General features: G+C 45.6%; 1 protein-coding gene across 3 annotated transcripts in view; it reads right to left on the bottom strand.

The window, feature by feature from the left end:
- DLGAP3 (DLG associated protein 3) overlaps positions 1-19,785 on the bottom strand; it is a 305,405-nt gene extending 285,620 nt beyond the window's left edge. For all 3 annotated transcript variants that reach the window (XM_069971552.1, XM_069971553.1, XM_069971554.1), the window contains exon 1: positions 19,733-19,785. The gene's annotated coding sequence lies outside the window, so the exon portion shown is untranslated. The remainder of the gene's footprint in view (positions 1-19,732) is intronic.
- Between the last annotated feature and the right edge of the window lie 239 nt (positions 19,786-20,024).

Below are 20,024 nucleotides of genomic sequence, written 5' to 3'. Positions count from 1 at the left end.
AAGTGCACCCCGACGCAAGTATTCGCATACAAGTCCAGATCACAAATCCAAGGTCCAGATATTGGAGTAGTGCCGGTGACCTCTCCCATAGATTGTGTTTTCCAAATAAAATCAATTACCAATTATTGGCCTAGATGAGGACGGACACTCATTGGGCACTTATATAAAATTATAAATTTTTTATATATTTCATCAGACAAACAATAGCAAAAATAGTCATTTTTTATCAACTTTAGAATATTGAGCAACCTTATACAGTACTGCCCACTAGGCGCTCTCCCCCCCCCCCCCCCCCCCCCCAAGTGACTTGTAATGGTCGTCAGTTTTACAGTAGTCATAGCAAGTATTTAAAAACAAACCACAGACTACTCATGTTGTGCAGTGATGGGGGGAGTTTACCGAGAATATTAGACTGAGGAAAAAAATTCACCGAAAGGGGATCCTTTGGATATATTCAATGCATTGACAAGGAGACAGAGGGGGTGTCAAGAATTCTGATGAACGGGCAAAACACAGTCAAGCAAATTGCAGCCGATACACATGTTGTCATTTGTTGGCACAGATCAGCTATAACGGCCAGTTGTGAAGGCTGTTACCTTATGGTATACTGTAGATGAAGAATACTTTCAGTGGATAGACTGGATAGAGCGAAATTCGAGTACGCTCGGATTTGTCCAAACCCGAGCGTGCGACATTTGATTACTGCTGGCTGGTAAAGTTGGATACCGCCCTACAAAGTCCTAGAAAACATGGATACAGCCTACAACCTAGGGCTGCATCCAGCATCATAAGCCACCATTAATCAAATGCCGTACATTTGAACCCAAGAATACTCGAAGTTTGCTCAACTGTAGTTATGGACTGAATTCAAGAACATGGCAGTGAGTTTTCCTTGCTTCTCAATTACCAGATCTTAGGGCCCGTTCACACTGAGTAAAAGTACCGGAATTTGAAGCGAAGCTCACACCATTGACGCCACTTGAAATTCAGCCTGTCCACTCCCCTCCCAAAGAATTGACATGATTGGAGGCACGTGAAACATCCTATTGAATCAATGGGACAGGCGGAATTTCAAGTGGGCCCTAAATCCTATAGATTATCTCTGGTATATGGTAAAATGAGCTGCTTAGTGCATTTTTACTACCTCCATCCAATGTACAGCAACTTCTCGACGCTATCCTGTCCACATGGACCAATACTCCTTCCCACCGATTTCAACACCTAGTGGGATTTATAAGACAATAACATGCTGAGGTTCTAAAGGTCAGCAGAGGTCCAACACGCTACCAGCTGGGTGTCTCTAATGAAGTTGCCATTGAGGGCTTAGTATATTATAAGGCATGTAGGCCCAGAGCTAGGTAATAAATGTGTGTAATAAATTGATCCCATGATATAGGGCAGTAAAGGTTGGCGTTCACAGCGTTTAGCTATGCATACTCCTACACGTGAAGGGATTCATGAAAATGTCTTGATTGATAAACTTGTTAGTGGTAATGGACTAGTGTAAAACCTGTGTTAGCGCATCACTGGTAATTAAAAGTACACACCGGCAGCCTGATACGGGACAAAAGGATTTTACCGCTTTTATCGCAATGTTAATATAACAAAAGAGGCTATAAAATCCGGAGAAAAATTATCCAGAGAAAGGGTTCTCACCTCTTAAAACCGAGCGTTAACCTCTTCCCAGCAACACATTCTAATAACCTACGGGCGCGTAATCTGTAACTTTCTGATAATGAAACCACATTTCCTTTACTACAGGCCGCCCCTCAACGGCCGCATGGTAATATAATTCAGATTCATCTCTCAGCTTAGTACTCTATGGACCTCTTACCCTACATAGGCCGACAGCATTGCCATGCCAACATGTTTCAGAAAAGACCTCGCCCTTTTTATCACGGACAGATACTGTTTGCATAATTCTGTGACCTAAGGATCACAGCAGAGAGAAAACCAGCAATCTCTGTACCCTGATATGGTGCTTTTAAACCTTTTTAGAATTATTTTAAGGTCCAACGTTATTCGATGATTTTTTTTTTCATATTATTTCATAGAGGAGGGTGATCACTTTTTATCTCTTGCCTAAGCAATTAATCAAAAGATAAAATTCTAGCTGCCCACAGCCGCCACTAGAAGGCGCTCAGGCACTTATTGTAGACTGTGTTATTATGCAGTGCATTGCATGTCATATGTAGTCAATCATATCCCCTCTAGCATCATTTAAGTCAATGCCGATAGAGGGGAGGTAGAGTTCTGTATCAGAATGCTTAAAAACCACTCAGAAAACTTAATGGGGTATTCCTATTTGACAATGTTATGTGGCGCCAAAACTATTGTATACGGCTGTTTCTGTAGCTCCCATAGAGAATTAATGTAGTAATGGAAAAACTGGGGTTCCTGTTTTCAAGATCACAGGAGTCCGTTAGTTGGATCCCCCATGATCACCCACTTTGTTAGGGGAATACCCCTTTAAGACAGAGATCACAGGGAGAGTAATAGCTACACCTGGGTTGGTCAGACAGAATGATTCCTTAACCCAGAAGTAGCCAGGATGATTCCTTGACCCTTCCTCCGATCTGTGAGTTCTGGCCATAGCATTCAGTCAGTTGACTGCTACAGCTGTCAGAACAGAGAGGATCAGCCTAGTTAACATAAACTCAGCAAATTGTACAAAAAGAGCCCACCTCTAAGGGTCCCATTACACAGAGCGATTTTTTAACGATTAACGACTAACGATAAACGAAATTATCATTAACCTGAAATTGTTTACCATATTACACAGAACGATAATCGTTAGTTACAATCGTTACTACAACCGTTATTGCGATCGTTACTTTGATCGTTTACTCCATCTGATCCCAGCAAAACAATGAACAATGCGCAATTACACTGAACGATTAGTGAAAAAATGCTGAACTTGAGCGAACGATTGTGGAATTACAGCGAATGATTAGTGAAGATGAACGATGATTTTAGGTTCCGATCTAAATCAACGATCAACGACACACAAACGATTTTTCAATTGTTGCCTACAATTACACAGAACGATTATTGTTTAAATTTGAACAATTCAATGATTTTTCGCACGATAATCTGCTAACAGACTCCATATTAAAAAAAATCAATTTAAATCTAAAAGTAAATGGTGTTTAATGGTGGGGAAATTTCATAGCTGTATAAGGCTGGGATCCCACTGCGTTTAATTAAAAAAAAAGATGTATTTGTGTGCATCCGTTTTGATCCATTTTCCATTGACTTCCATTATTTGAAGAAAAAAAAAGGATCAACGATTAAAACATCCATTTTTTAGCATAAACAAAAACCTAGTCTACCATGTTTTCGTGCACAATAAAAAAAGATGCTTTTTGATCCATCTTTTGAACAGTTTTTTTTTTTATAATGGAAGTCAATGCAAAAACGGATCAAAAGAAACGCACACAAACACATCCGCTTTTTCTGCATAAAACGGATGAGAAAAACATACTGCAAAAACACTGTGTGAACCCAGCCAACCCAACATTCTGATACCAGTTGATTTAAAAAGGGAAACAAATCTACCAAAGTACCCCTTTAGGCCATGTTCACACAATGATTTTTAAACAGCTTTTATTTGATATTCAAAATAACGGCTGTTGTTTTGAGTACCGAATAACAGCCATTATTTAACATACTTTGGCGGCCATTGGTACGTTATTTCGGTTCAGGTTGATGATGGTCCTTTCGGTTGGGGCTAATTTTAAAAGGTCCGTTCAATTTAACTGAAAAGATGGTTAAAGAACAGTGAAAATAAATCTATGTGTGAACAATGTAAAGTAACGGTCACTGTTCGCTAAATAATGGCTGTGAATTCATGACATGAACATCAGTTTGGCGGCCACCGCCAGCTGTGGCCGTTATCCAATGCATTGTGTGAACTAACGTCCATGGTTTTCTTAGACTTCAATAGAAATCACTGAGGACTGCAAACAACGGCCGTTATTCGACTAAAAAAGACAGAGTGTGAACATGGCCTTAAAGTATATTTCTAAAGGTTAAATGGGAACTATGAGTAGGTTAGACAAAGGATAAATATATGTCTCTTACCTTCCTCCTCGGCACCGTTCCTGTGCTGTTAGCAGTGTAATCCTCAGTCCGGAGCACTGTTAAAGGAGAAGTCTGGCAAAAATTTTTATTGAAGTATTGTATTGCCCCTCAAAGGTTATACAAATCACCAATATACGCTTATTACGGGAAATGCACATAAAGTGCTTTTTCCCTGCACTTACTACTGCATCAAGGCTTCACTTCCTGGATAAAAATGGTGATGTCACTTCCTGGATAACATGGTGATGTCACTTCCTGGATAACATGGTGATGTCACGACCCGACTCCCAGAGCTGTGCGACTTGGCTGCTGGAGAGGATGATGGCAGGGGGACACTGAGGGACACAGGGCACTGGATGGACACTGAGCATCCCCCCGCCATCATCCTCTCCAGCAGCCACAACCGCACAGCTCTGGGAGTCGGGTCGTGACATCACCATGTTATCCAGGAAGTGAAGCCTTGATGCAGTAGTAAGTGCAGGGAAAAGGGCACTTTATGTACGTTTCCCGTAATAAGTGTATATTGGGGATTTGTATAACTTTTGGGGGGCAATAAAATACTTTCATAAAATTTTTCGCCGGACTTCTCCCTTTTAAGAGCACTGCCCCCCTTCCGACAGTGCAAGCCTCGTGCTCTGGGGTGTGGGGCAGTGCTCCTAACAGTGCTCCGTGCCGAGGATTACACTGCTAACAGCACGGGAACGGAGCCGAGGAGGAAGTTAAGACACATACCATCCTCCTAGGCGCCCCCTGTGCAACAGGGGGCTATGAGCAGGTTAGATTGGTAGTTCTCCTTTAAACAAGAACTGACCTATAATGTTTATTTCTTTGTGCACTATGGTGCCACCCTATGCAGAGGGTTTGTTGTTCCCACGTCTGTATATCCTCCCACACTCCATAAACATACTAGTAGACTATATGGCTTCCTATGAATGTTTCCCTAGTTTATATAACATTATATTGTGGACCCCGCTGGGGATATAGACTGCTGAGTATGATGACAATCTCCGTATAACGCTGCAGAATATGCTGATTCTATGCCAGTGACATCAATAAATATATATCTAGTTCACCATAATAAGTGACGGGGACGCTGGTTAGTTACAGCAAACAGGTCTTTCTGGCTGAAGATACATTTTAAAATTGATGAAATGGAAAAGCTTTCTATGGGCTCCTTTGGAAAGCTCTGCCGCTATCTCAGCGCTCCCTCGGTGGTCGCTGTGTAATTAATGTAAAAAGCTATTTCTCTTTTATTAGAATTAGAACCCAGAAGACCTGAGAAAAAAAGTGACACAACAGGGGATCGCTCTAAATGAATGAATGTTACTAGAGACGAGCGCAAGTCGTGCGGGCAGCATTTGTATACCGGTGCTGAAGAAGTTGGATGCAGATACAGGGAGTTCAGAAAAACACAGATATAGCCATAGGCGATAGTCTGTATCCATGTTTTCTCCCTAAGGGTGGGTTCACAGTAAGAAATCCACACAGAGAAGTTCAGGCGGATCCTGTTGCTCATCCTCCGGCCGCGGGCATCTCTGTCCATCCCATAGACTCAATTCCACCAAAAGAATTGACCTGTCAATTCTTTCACCGGACGGCGGAATTTACCCACTTATAGAATTGAGTCTATGGGACAGACAGAGATGCGCGCTGCCACGAGTGGGGACGAGCGACGGATTCCAACAGAACTGCTCCGCCCAGATTCCTCAATGTGAACCCACCCTTAGGCTGCATCCAACTTCTTCAGCCACTGGTAATCAACCTTTCCCCAGTTCTGAGGTGCTGCTTTCTGCTAAAGACACAATAATCCTTGTGTAGGCTTTTATCTCCATCTTCCCTCCCCATCTCCCCCCCCCATCTGAGACAGCCAATGCAAACAAATCCCTGTCTGGCTGTATCTGCAACTCTGTAGCTTCTTTGTAATGCTGGGGTGGTTAATCTCAAGTTGCTAATGAACTTACTGTGATGAACCCTCCCAACTTTACAAAGTTGCAGATAAAGCCCGCCAGGGACTTATTTACATCAACCATCTCGGAAGGGAGGAGGGAGAGGCAGTTAGAAAACCTTACACAGTTTTTTGTGTATTCAGCAGAAATCAGTAGCTCAGAACTGGGGGAAGGGGACTGAATAGATAATAACAAGTATGGAAGGAATTGTTAGTCTCACCATGGGCAGCAACATATCAAAAGTTATGCTTGAGCGGAATACCCCTTTAACATAGAATGCATACATCTGATTTTTGTACAGCAGGACCCAAAGTAGATATACCGTGGGAGGCAAAGTATAAGATTTCAAAAGAATGTCAGTTTTAAGCTTTGTGAAAAGATTTTAAGATTTTCTTTTTCAGCGTGGACGTTCTGCCGACAGGTAAGAGAGCACGAGACGGCTGCTGCCCCTGTCTAGTCTTCTGTACAAAGGAGACTAGCCATCTACCATTCTGTACCAAGGCGTGGAATTTTTCTCTGCGTTTCTTCATGCAGTACTCGCTTTTAATTAAGAACATTCATGTGAATTATTTAAACTCCAGTCAGCGAGGAGATTGTCAGGGCACTGCCGGGGATTAACAACTGCAATGCATTGAATATTACAAGATGGGAATTTAGAAAGTCAACGCCTCATTTTAAAGATTCAGAAAAGCTGTCATTATAGGAAGTGGAAGGCTCAATAGGACAGGGTACACTAGCTAGCTGGATCCTGGCGTATGCCAATCCGGGTAACATATATGGTATCAATCAGGGGGTAAGATTAATAAAAACCAAGGGTGCCACCAGCCAGAGGGAAGCCTTGTGTGCTATAAGCTATAGATGTCTCCTGCCATTCCTACTCAAAAAGAAGCTACTGCCTGTCAACTATATTACTTCTCTTGGGGTTAACATCTAAGCTCTTCTTTTGTTCTCTTGGAAGTTTTGGGAAATTCTGTGCAGAGAAGTAACTACAGAAAATTCCAAAATCTTGGAAAACACTGCGTTTTTGCAATCTGTTTTTTTTTCCATCCGTTTTTTGCAAAAAACGAAAGAAAAAAATGGATTGCAAAAACGCAGTGTGAACCCAGCCTTAGTCTGGTGTATGTCCTGCAGGAAGTGGTGTATTCTTTTCAGTCTCACACAGTGCTTTATGTACATGATCCGCTCATTAAGAAAAGAAGGACATGTCCTAGTGCGGATTGTGATTGTGGTACGAATTACCAATAGAAGTCAATGGGATCTGTATTTTTTAACGGATGTCACATCCGTAACGTCAGTAAAAAACAAGGACCAAATCCAGTCTGGCACAGTTCTCTCTGCTGCCACCTATGTCCATGTCAGGAACTGTCCAGAGCAATAGAATTTGCTACTGCTCTCGACAGTTCCTGAAATGGACAGAGGTGGCAGCAGAGAGCAATGTGTCAGACTGTAAGGAATACACCGCACCCTGCAGGACATACAGCAGCCGATAAGTACTGGAAGATTTTAAAATAGAATTAAATAGTAGAAATCTATATAACTTCCTGACACTAGTTGATTTCAAAGAAAAAAAAGTTTCTTCAGGGTACCCCTTTAATTGTCAAGAACAAGTCCAATTTCTGTACCAAATCACATTTTCCTTAATGGCCAGAAGACGACAAAATGTATTTCACAAATCAATAGATTGGACCAGTTAAAGAGCTTTTATTTTTCCACAACAATTAAAAGTAAACTTGGCAAGTGATGTATGAAGCAGTGTAAACCCACACAGAGACATCAGGGGCCCCGCTAGCCCTGCCCACACAGAATGACTGACAGCGCTACCTAGACACAAACTGATACAAGTTGTTAAAGGGAACCTGTCACCCCCCGTGCCGGGGTGAAGGCGGGCGCCCCCCGCCAGATCCCCAGATACTTACCCCATCTTGCCAAGTCCTGCTCCTGGAGCCAGTCCCGGGACGGAGATATCCTTGTCGGAAGCCCGGCACGCTCGCTGCATAGATGAGTCCGAGGCCCTTAGAGAATGAATGGATCCGTCATTCTCTATGGGCATCGGACCCATCTCTGCAGCACGCGCGCCGGGCTTCCGACAAGGATATCTCTGTCCCGGGACTGGCTCCAGAAACAGGACTTGGCAAGATGGGGTAAGTATCTGGGGATCTAGCGGGGGGCCGCCCGCCTTCACCCCGGCAGGGGGGGTGACAGGTTCCCTTTAAACACTATGGGGGAGATTTATCATCATGGTGTAAAGTGAAACTGGCTCAGTTGCCCCTAGCAACCAATCAGATTCCACCTTTAATTTTCCAAAGAGTATGTGAGGAATGAAAGGTGGAACCTGATTGGTTGCTAGGGACAACTGAACCAGTTTCACTTTACACCATGTTTGATAAATCTCCCCCTGTATGTTTATGGGTTAGGACTTCTACCATCTCTCTTATTCTGCTTGTTACAAATTGTTCTTCTATTTTAGTCAGAATCCTAATCTAAAACAGTTTGGGTGCGGGTTTGGATTAATGTTTGTGGGAGATCCAGCGGGGACCTAGGAGTTGGGTCGCCACTAGAGATGAGCGTGATTCATGAATGTTCAAGTTGGATCGTTCTGCATTTGATTACTGGTGGCTGAAGAAGTAGGATGCAGCCCTAGGGAGCCTTGATGGATACGGCCTGTGGTCTATGGCTGTATCCATGTTTTCCCGGACTCCCTAGGGCTTCATCCAACTTCTTCAGCCACCAGTAATCAAATGAAGAACGATCCAACTAGTTGTGTTCATCTCTAGTCACCACCCATCAGACTAATATTTCATATTCCTGTTAGTTCCTATTGGACAAACTATTAGCAGATTTGGCTTTCAGATTTCATACCCTTTACCAACCTACCCACATCTGATGACAGTGTGCCAGTTGTCCTCGGCTTATGTTGAACTCAGTTCTGTCCTTTTTGATCCTTTGCACCCTCGCCTACACTTTATACCCTCACCTAAATGCATCTCTTTACGACTATGCTCTTTTCCAAACTCTTTTGTCCAATTTACATTTACTTCTCTCCAAAGAGCTCTACCGTCCTTACTTCCTCCATAATCCAAACTTTCCACTCATGTCTCCAAGCCTTTTGTGACACCCCAGACACTCAGATAATTTCCCAACACCCATAGTTGTAAGTTTGCCCTGGAAACCCCATCATTTTAGGCAGATCTACCACATCCCCCGACCAGTCTCCCTTCCTGACCATGACCCTCCTTTATACTACAGTATTCCTGTCACGGCCGCGGCGGCGTCCCGCGTTCCGGGCCGCCGCCGCGACCGCTTCCTGCCCCATGCAGCAGCCGGTGTCCATAGTCGGGGACCCGGCGCTGCTATCACCTCGGCCCCGGGGGGCGCCTCACCTCTCCACGCTCCTGTCTCCCGCTGTGCCGGCCGGCGCGCGCGTCCCCGCCTCCTAGGGCGCGCGCGCGCCGGCTGTCTCAGATTTAAAGGGGCAGTGCGCTCCTAATTGGTAGTTGCACCTAATCACTCCCCTCTAAATCCCAGCATGCCCTGTCCCCTGTGTTGGAGCCTCTACATGCTTCCCATAGCGTTTGGCCCAGCTCCCTGTTGTTCCTGTGTCCTGTCCGTTACCTGGTCCCAAGTCCCTGTTCCTGAGTCCTGTCCGTTACCTGGTCCCAAGTCCCTGTTCCTGGTTCCTGTTTCCCTGTCACTCCACCTGTTCCCGTGTCCAGCCTGTCACGTGCGCTCTCACCTGCAGACCATTGCCTGTGCCATCTCCTGCCACGCCTCGCCTGCCGACACCAGCAACCAAGCCAGGGGTAGCGACCTGGGGGTCGTCTGCCGCAGCAAGTCCATCCCGCCTTGCGGCGGGCTCTGGTGAAAACCAGCGGCCCCTTAGACTCCGCTCCCTGGTGAGGTTTGTGCCATCGCTGGTGCCGGTCCAGTGGATCCACTACTCCGGGCGTTACAGTAGGCTCCAACCATGGATCCCGGCGAGGTGCCTGATCTCCGTGATGTCGCCAGAGTGGTCACTCAGCAGGCGCAACAAATCCAGAAGCAGTCACAGCAGATCCAGCAACTCACTGCCGCCTTACAGCAGCAGACTACTGCCCAGCGCACACCACCTCCTGACGCTTCTTCTTCACTCCGACTGGCCCTCCCAAGCAAGTACTCTGGGGACTCTAAGTTGTGCAGAGGATTCTTGACTCAGTGCACCATGCACATTGAACTTTTGAGTAGTCAGTTTTCCACCGAGCGCTCTAAAGTGGCTTTCATCATCAGCCTATTAGAAGGTAGAGCCCTGGCCTGGGCCACGCCACTGTGGGACCGTGATGATCCAGTTGCTGCCAATCTCCGGGCCTTCCTATTCGAGTTTCGCTCCGTCTTTGAGGAACCTGCCCGTGCTTCTTCAGCCGAGACTGCTCTCCTCAACCTCTCTCAAGGCAGCTCCTCTGTTGGTGACTACGCCATCCAGTTCCGCACCCTGGCAGCCGAATTGGACTGGAACGAGGCCGCCCTATTGGCCACCTTCAAGAAGGGCCTGTCTAGTCGTGTGAGAGACGTGCTCGCTGCCCGAGACCTGCCTACCTCCCTGAACGAACTCATTCTACTGGCCACCCGAGTTGATACTCGTTTTTCGGAGAGGGAGGAGGAGGTTCGGCATGAACATTTACTAACCCGTTCCCGTCGCCATCCCCAGCTGGCGCCGGTTTTCCAGAATCCTGACCTTTCGATGTCCCAACCCTCTCCTGAGATTCCTATGCAGGTGGAACGGGCTCACCTGACGCCTGATGAAAGAATCCGGCGCCTGGAGCAGAATCTCTGTCTCTATTGCGGTGGTTCCGATCACTTCCGGCTGGGATGTCCCCTACGTCCCCAAACATCCGGAAAATGCTCGCACCTAGGTCCGGTGGGACAGGTGTCCCTAGGTGTGAATGCCACCATTCCAAGTCTGTCTATGCCAGTTTCCATCCGGACTCTCTCAGGACGAAATCATCAGACTACTGCCTTCCTCGATTCTGGGTCAGCAGGCAGTTTTATTGCGGCAACATTGGTCCAAAGATGGCGGCTACCCGTGACCCGACTAGCCAGGCCTCTGTCTATCTCCTCGGTCACAGGCGAAATTCTTACCGACCGTGTGTACTACCAGACCGCACCTTTAGTCCTCCAGGTGGGTCCTTTACATCAAGAAGAGATATCCTTCTACGTCCTGCCCCATTCTTCCCCCGCGGTCCTCCTGGGACTCCCGTGGCTGCAAGAACATGCCCCTCAACTGGACTGGAGAACCGGGGAGATTCTCAGTTGGGGTCAGGACTGTTCCAACCAGTGTCTCAGGTCACCTCAGACCAAGTGTACTATGTCGTTTCCTGTCCCAGCCAAGCCTCTACCCGACCTACCGGCAGAAGACCAAGACTCGGCGGATGCCTTCTCTGCCGAGGTGTACCCTCTCTCCGTACCCAAGACTAAGGTCGTGTCCTCTCACCACCGGGAGAACTTACAGAAGGTCCTCGTCCACAGACCCACAGTCCCTTGCCATGTTTTACCGCCTGATCGCCTAGCACCAGTCGTCACCTCCTCGCCTCAGAGAGTACCCCCCGGAAAGACTCATGTTCACCCTGCGCTTCGAAGAGGTATTTTGAAGTGGGGTCATTCCTCGTTGGAGGCCGGGCACCCTGGAGTCCGTAAGACCGGCCAACGGATCTCTCGCCACTACTGGTGGCCTAGTCTGTTTCAAGATGTCAAAGACTTTGTGGCTTCCTGTGCCATCTGCAGGCAAGAAAGAGGGGGAGGCCAAAGGGGGGGGGTACTGTCACGGCCGCGGCAGCGTCCCGCGTTCCGGGCCGCCGCCGCGACCGCTTCCTGCCCCATGCAGCAGCCGGTGTCCATAGTCGGGGACCCGGCGCTGCTATCACCTCGGCCCCGGGGGGCGCCTCACCTCTCCACGCTCCTGTCTCCCGCTGTGCCGGCCGGCGCGCGCGTCCCCGCCTCCTAGGGCGCGCGCGCGCCGGCTGTCTCAGATTTAAAGGGGCAGTGCGCTCCTAATTGGTAGTTGCACCTAATCACTCCCCTATAAATCCCAGCATGCCCTGTCCCCTGTGTTGGAGCCTCTACATGCTTCCCATAGCGTTTGGCCCAGCTCCCTGTTGTTCCTGTGTCCTGTCCGTTACCTGGTCCCAAGTCCCTGTTCCTGAGTCCTGTCCGTTACCTGGTCCCAAGTCCCTGTTCCTGGTTCCTGTTTCCCTGTCACTCCACCTGTTCCCGTGTCCAGCCTGTCACGTGCGCTCTCACCTGCAGACCATTGCCTGTGCCATCTCCTGCCACGCCTCGCCTGCCGACACCAGCAACCAAGCCAGGGGTAGCGACCTGGGGGTCGTCTGCCGCAGCAAGTCCATCCCGCCTTGCGGCGGGCTCTGGTGAAAACCAGCGGCCCCTTAGACTCCGCTCCCTGGTGAGGTTTGTGCCATCGCTGGTGCCGGTCCAGTGGATCCACTACTCCGGGCGTTACAATTCCCAACACACTGTCCACCCATATTCCCTTCCTATCTGTCCATACGTAGACTCGGACTAGTTATCCACCTCTATGTGCACTACACTAGTAAAAAAAGATGGCTGCACCACTGTACCGATCAAGTCTGTTTACCTTTTGAGTTTACTTTACATTATAGATCGTAAGTTTTTGTAAGCCGGGCCTTCACTTCTCTTGTTTTAATTGTTCAATAGTTTGATATTATGGAAAGTTTGGTTCTGTTTGCGGCATTGTAAAGTGCTATGGACTATGTTAGCACTATAGACAGTGGTCCCTCAGGATACAATATTTTTCACATACAATGGTCGTCCTGGAATCTATTAGTATTGTAACTTGGACGTGCATGGACGTGTTTCTGCGGACGCGTGCTTTAGCCCTAAGTGGGGTCTGGGCTGGAGTCACTTTGCACCAGCACGAGCAAAATTTTCACATCGACAAATGTGCCGTTAGGACGGGTGACTACTGCACCACGATATCTCAACCAAGCGTCCCTGAAGAGAGGTGGGAGAGTTGCTGGGCTCACACTGCGTTTTTGCAGTCCGTTAAAAGGATCTTTTTTAAATTGTTACTTTTAAAGTACACAAAACCTCAACTACAATTAAAAAAAAATGGGGGGGAAATGGATCCAATTCAATGTATTTTTTTTTTTTATAATGTAAGTTAATGGAAAACAGATCCAAACAATTACGTGTGTTTTTGCATCTGTTTTTCTTTTCCATAAAATGGATATGTTACAAAGACTGCAAAAACATAGCTGCTTTCTTCTTCAAAGTTCCATTGAAGTGAATGGAGCCAAATTGTAACACTAAATACAACCTGAGGACAGGTGTGCCGCATAGCGTTTTTAATGCAGCGGTAAGACATGTATTCCTGACCAGATGCTATAGTAACATTTCTCCTATGCCACTGCATTGGTTGTCAATACAATCCCAGGGTGCGTGCACACTACGGAATCCGCACGGAAAACCTGTTGCAGGTTCCGTTGCTCATCCCCGCTCGCGGCGGCGCGCATCTCCGTCTGTGCCATAGACTCCATTCTAGGCACAGACTGATTCCGCCGTCCGCCAAAAAGAATTAACATGTCATTTCTTTTTGGCGGACAGCGGAATCCGTCTGTGTTTAGAATGGAGTCTAAAATGTGACACATAAAAGGTTGCTACATAAAATGAGAATGTTTGGGCTGGGAAAATGTGAGTAATTGGGTAAGTAACTGGCTCAGTGATAGTAGAGAGTGGTTATTAAAGGTACATATCCCAACTGGGCTAGTAGTGGGGTAGCACAGGGGTAAGGTTTGGGTCCCATTCTCTTTAAAGAAGTACGGTAACATTTTTTATTAAGGTATTGTATTGCCCCCCCAAAAGGTATACAAATCATCATATTACGGGAATTGCTTATAAAGTGCTTTTTCCCTGCACTTACTAATGCATCAAGGCTTCACTTTCTGGATAAAATGGTGATGTCACTTCCTGGATAAAATGGTGATGTCACACCCCGAATCCAAGAGCTGTGCGGGCTGTGGCTGCTGGAGAGGATGATGGCAGGGGGGATGCTCAGGGTCCCTACAGCGCCCTGTGTCCCTCAGTGTCCCCCTGCTATCATCCTCTCCAGCAGCCACAGCCCACACAGCTCTGGGAGTCGGGTCATGACATCATTATTTTATCCAGTAAGTGAAGCCTTGATGCAGTAGTAAGTGCAGGGAAAAAAGCACTTTATAAGCATTTCTCGTAATAAGTATACATTGGGGATGGAAAAGGGAAAAGCCAAGGGAAAAGACGTCCACTCACCTCCCCGGTTCCAGCGGCGGGTCCCGCATTGCGGCGTACCCGGTTAACGGCCGCTTCCGGGTGTCTGACGCGGGCCCGAGACGTAAAGTCTCAGGTCCGCTCAGCCACTCAGTGAAGGAGGTGGGATCCGTTTCAAGTCCGCTCAGATCCCGCCTCTGTAACTGAGTGGCTGAGCGGACCTGAGACTTTACGTCTCGGGCCCGCGTCAGACAACCCGGAAGCGGGCACCGAAGCGCCGTGATGCGGGACCCGCCGCTGGAACTGGGGAGGTGAGTGGACGTCTTTTCCCTCGGCCACCCCCTCCCCGGTCCCAGCAAAAAAGTGCCCCCCCCGCTGGAGTACCCCTTTAATAGAAATTTTTGCCGGACTTCTCCTTTAATATATTTATTAATGACCTCATAGTGGGGTTAAAGGGGTCATCCAGTTAGGTCAAATACATGTTAGATCATCCCACCTCCTGGACACTATCAATACGTCCTATACTTGTCATTACCTCAGAAATCTGTTCACTCCATCCCCCCCCCCTTTTTGAGATGGCTCATGTAAACAGTGTTCATGGCTGTCTGTCTCTGCACTCTGTAATGCCGAGGGGGTTAATCTGAGGTCAAGTTGCTGATGACCTCACTGTGATTAAGCCTCCCTAAAAAAAGTGCAGAAACAGACGGCCAGGGACACTGTTTACATGAGCCGTCTCAGAAGGGAGGGGGGAGAAAGGGGTGACAGCAGAGACAGAATGAACAGTTAACACACAGACTTCTGTGTCTTCAGCAGAAAGAAGCAGCTCTGAACTGGGGGAACGAGACCAAAAAGGTAATGACAAGTATGGAAAGAATTGTTAGTCTCCAGGAGGTGGGATGATTCCACATGTATTTTACCTGACTGAATAACCCCTTTTAAAATATAATTTTTGCAGATAATGCTAAATTGTGTAAAGTGGTTAGCACAAAAAAAGACTGTGCACTGTTACAAATGGGTCTGGAAAAGCTGAATATTTGGTCAATAGAAAAAAAAAATTATCAAAACGAATGCACACAAATTTTTTGTAAAAACGAATGTAAGAAAAATGTAGCGTAAACTCTAATCAAACCACACATAAAATAATGTGTACAGTTTGGGCACTAGAGTACAAAAATCCAAAAAGATTATCAAAATTAGGGTTTTTAAGTTGTTTTTTTTTTTAAATAAGGCAAGGGGTTACCCAATAATTATGCATAAATATATCCGGGGGCAGTACACAGATATTTGCTGCAATCTCTTCATACCCAGAACTGTATCTGTAACAACGGGACATCCACAATGTAGCAGCAGCAAATCTCCATAGAAAACCTTTCCTGCTCTCCAGACTGGAAATAATACCACTTCCTGTAGCACATACAGCAGCTGATAAGTACTAGAAGACGGCTTGAAATTTTTACATAAAAATAAATTACAAATCTATATAACTTTCTGACACCAGTTGATTTGAAAGAATTTTTTTTTACCGGAGTTTCCCTTTAATCCTATAAGATCCTGGAGAAGGGTCATTAATCCTCGGATTTATTGTGATTACCGATTCGGCCGATTATCGTTCTGTGTAATAGGGCCCTAATTCTCTTTAAGGATTGTTGCTGCAAATGCCTATAATCCTAGCCACCTAAATGAAGGTGGAGCTACACTTTAAGTCTTCCTGTTACAGTCTTTAGCACCATATCCCTCTTCGGCTTTATATAATTCTATATAGAGTACTAGTAAAATAAAGTAAGATTTAATAAAACAAAGTCATATTTTGTAAAAATAATCGAAATTTTTAAATTGTATAAAAAGCACAATAGCAGGTACCAATCTAGTACATACTGATTTAAGAACAGAACATTTCAGCAGGGGGTAGTTCACCCAAAAAATTTCTTTCAAATGAACTGAAGCCAGAAAGTGCTAGAGATTTGTAATTTACTTCTACTAAAAAATCTCAAGTCTTCCAGTACTTATCAGCTGCTGTATGTCCTGCAGGAAGTGGTGTATTCCTTCCGTTGTGACTCAGTGCTCTCTGCTGCCACCTCTGTCCATGTCAGGAACTGTCCAGAGCAGTAGCAAATTCCCATAGAAGACCTCTCTGGCTCCGCAGACTGGAAACAATCCACCACTTCCTGCATGACATACAGCAGCTGATAAGTGCTGGAAAACTTGACACTTTTTTATAGAAGTAAATGACAAATCTCTGGCACTTTCTAGTACCACTGATTTGACAGAATTTTTATGGGGGGTGGAATACCCCTTTAAAACACCATTTTGTCTGATGGTGTAGAGCAGCTCAGGAGGTTGTACTAGGTTAGGCTATCGTCACAGATTGTGAATGGGTTAGCAGACATTCATGTATTGTATAGGAACAATCTCACTGAGATCAATGATGACATCTGTAGAGGATGAAACTTCTCCAGCATATCTGTGTGAGTCAATGGATGGAGTCCTGGTCACTCACTGGGATGGGGGCACTCTAACCAGACAAGTATAAGATAGGCAGCGGAGGACGCCATGTATAAAGCGACATCTGACGTAACATCTGTGGAAGGGGCTAAATCTGAAGGATCTTCTGGGAAAGATGCAACATCTGTCACATCCAGCGGCTCCTCATCCGCCGCCTTCTTCACTGTCACTGCTAGTATGCAATAGAGGATGACCCCCAGATCAATACTGCTATAAGGACCTGCTCCATCTCCAAAGGCTAACAACCTACGTAATCGTGCCAGGTGGAGTGCCCATTGTATGTAAAGTGACCATCACAGAATCCCATACAGAGGTATAGATGGGCAGGAACATGGCTGGAGCAGACGGAGCTGGTATACGGTGTATTTCACCTGTCCTCTATATCCATTCACACATATGGATGTCACAGATAGTAACACCCGCCATCATCTCACAAAAGCTGGGAAAACTTTACCACCCCACGTCACGGAGCCGCTGTCAACTCAAATGACTTTGTAGCCCAGCTACTGTGTAACCCATGCAGCACCACACGAGCCAGGACTGCAGCACTGTGAGGTAAAGGCGGCCATCCCCAACCCTGAGGGGACAGCCAGGACAAGGCACACAGGACACATGCTCAGTGCTAGGATGGCGGGAACTCCATGACAGGACTGTGGACCTTACAGCCGCACAGGAGATTTACATGAATACAGATGGTAACATTTTATCGTCTCAAACACCATATAACACATATAACATCGCCGGTTCTGTCACTTTGTACTTTGCTTCCATTATGTTTCACAGTAAAAAGTGCCGTCTGCACCAGTCACTAGAATCCCACTCTGTACTGGGAGAACTTGGTCAACACTGCGGTAGAAGTCTGCTGCCTGCAATAGATGCTCAGAGCAGGTGTCCTATCCAACCACCAGGATACCCTGCATACTGGGGAAGGCAGCCCTGTAGATGGGAAGTGCCATCTTTATTCTGGGGTACAAATAGATTGCAAGCTTTAGGGCAGAGTGTAGATGTGAGAGATGGATGGATGGATAGATAGATAGATAGATAGATAGATAGATAGATAGATAGATAGATAGATAGATAGATAGGAGATAGATAGATAGATAGATAGGTAGGAGATAGATAGATAGATAGATAGATAGATAGATAGATAGGAGGGAGATAGATAGATAGATAGATAGATAGATAGGAGATAGATAGATAGATAGATAGATAGATAGATAGATAGATAGATAGGAGATAGATAGATAGGAGATAGATAGATAATAGATAGATAGATAGATAGATAGATATCAACTGTAGAATCGGGTAAGCAGCACCACTTGTAAGCTGAATGATGTTTCACCGATATTGGAGTGCTGTGGACGATTCCTTGGAGTAGATAGATAGATAGATAGATAGATAGATAGATAGATAGAAGATAGATAGATAGATAGATAGATAGATAGATAGATAGATAGATAGATAGGAGATAGATAGATAGATAGATAGATAGATAGGAGATAGATAGATAGATAGATAGATAGATAGATAGATAATAGATAGATAGATAGATAGATAGATAGATAGGAGATAGATAGATAGATCGATAGATAGATAGATAGATAGATAGATAGATAGATAGATAGATAGATAGGAGATAGATAGATAGATAGATAGATAGATAGATAGATAGGAGATAGATAGATAGATAGATAGATAGATAGATAGATAGATAGATAGGAGATAGATAGATAGATAGATAGATAGGAGATAGATAGATAGATAGATAGATAGATAGATAGATAGATAGGAGATAGATAGATAGGAGATAGATAGATAGATAATAGATAGATAGATAGATAGATAGATAGATAGATAGATAGATAGATAGATAGGAGATAGATAGATAGATAGATAGATAGATAGATAGATAGGAGATAGATAGATAGGAGATAGATAGATAGATAAATAGATAGATAGATAGATAGATAGATAGATAGATAGATAGATAGGAGATAGATAGATAGATAGATAGATAGATAGGAGATAGATAGATAGATAGATAGATAGATAGATAGATAGATAGATAGGAGATAGATAGTAGATAGATAGATAGATAGGAGATAGATAGATAGATAGAAGATAGATAGATAGATAGATAGATAGATAGATAGATAGATAGATAGGAGATAGATAGATAGATAGATAGATAGATAGATAGATAGATAGATAGATAGATAGGAGATAGATAGATAGGAGATAGATAGATAGATAGATAGATAGATAGATAGATAGAAGATAGATAGATAGATAGATAGATAGATAGATAGATAGATAGATAGATATGGAGTGAAATATCTGTATATATAGTTGTCACCTATCCACTATCTCCCAGCACTATATTTTATATTTAGTAATAATTTTGTCAGTTTTCTATATTCTACACATAAATCTCAGCTAATATCTCTCTATACACTGCTGTGGATCCAGGAGCTGAGCCATCTCCCAGGTGTTCCTGTATGACAAGTGCTATAGAGACATCATACTGTGCCATATGAGCAGAGGCACCGGCCCTGCCAGGAGGGCACTAAGGGCATGACAGTGACGCTCCTCACCGGTCACCCTGCCCTGGAGTAGCCTTGGTTACATCTCTGCTTTTCTCATACAACAGGGAATGTTCAGTCTCCAGCAGCAGCAGCAGCATCTATCTGTCTATCCTCCCTTACAGCATAGATTCCACCATACAGCTCTCTCCCTCTCTTTCTCCCTCTCTCTCTCTGCATCCACATAGCATTAACCATGAAGCTGCCGGGAAGCACAGGACATAGCTGAGGCATGAAATACCTTGGTAGCTGGCACCGGCATGACTTCCCGGCTTCCATAGAGGGTGTGATGCCCACATAGACTGGCAAAGGCAAAAGGCTAGCAGCATATGAGGGCAGCTGTATGACAGTGGAATCCCCCAGACTCACCTCTCACACAGCCTGCTGCTCCACCATCAGGTGCATCCTCTCCCTGGCAGACAGCAGCAAGGTATGGAGATTGCTTCTTCTTCTATTTTTTTCCTCACAGGGAGAACCCCGGGGGGTTGCACGGGCAGAAAGTTGGGCAGAGCGTCTCTTCCCCTGGGTGGTGGTGGAGGGGGGCTGCAAGGTACAGGGGGTGGGAGGCAGAGAAGGGGAGGAGACCTGGGCTGTGCTGCAGTGCAGGAGAGCTGGGCTCCTAGTCAAGCCAGGCAGAAGCGCCGTCTATGTCTATGAGATA

Source organism: Dendropsophus ebraccatus, chromosome 5, assembly GCF_027789765.1.
Source record: "Dendropsophus ebraccatus isolate aDenEbr1 chromosome 5, aDenEbr1.pat, whole genome shotgun sequence".
NCBI lineage: Eukaryota > Metazoa > Chordata > Amphibia > Anura > Hylidae > Dendropsophus > Dendropsophus ebraccatus.
The sequence above is the reverse complement of the archived record's forward strand: the minus strand, read 5'-3'. Positions and strand labels throughout refer to the sequence as shown.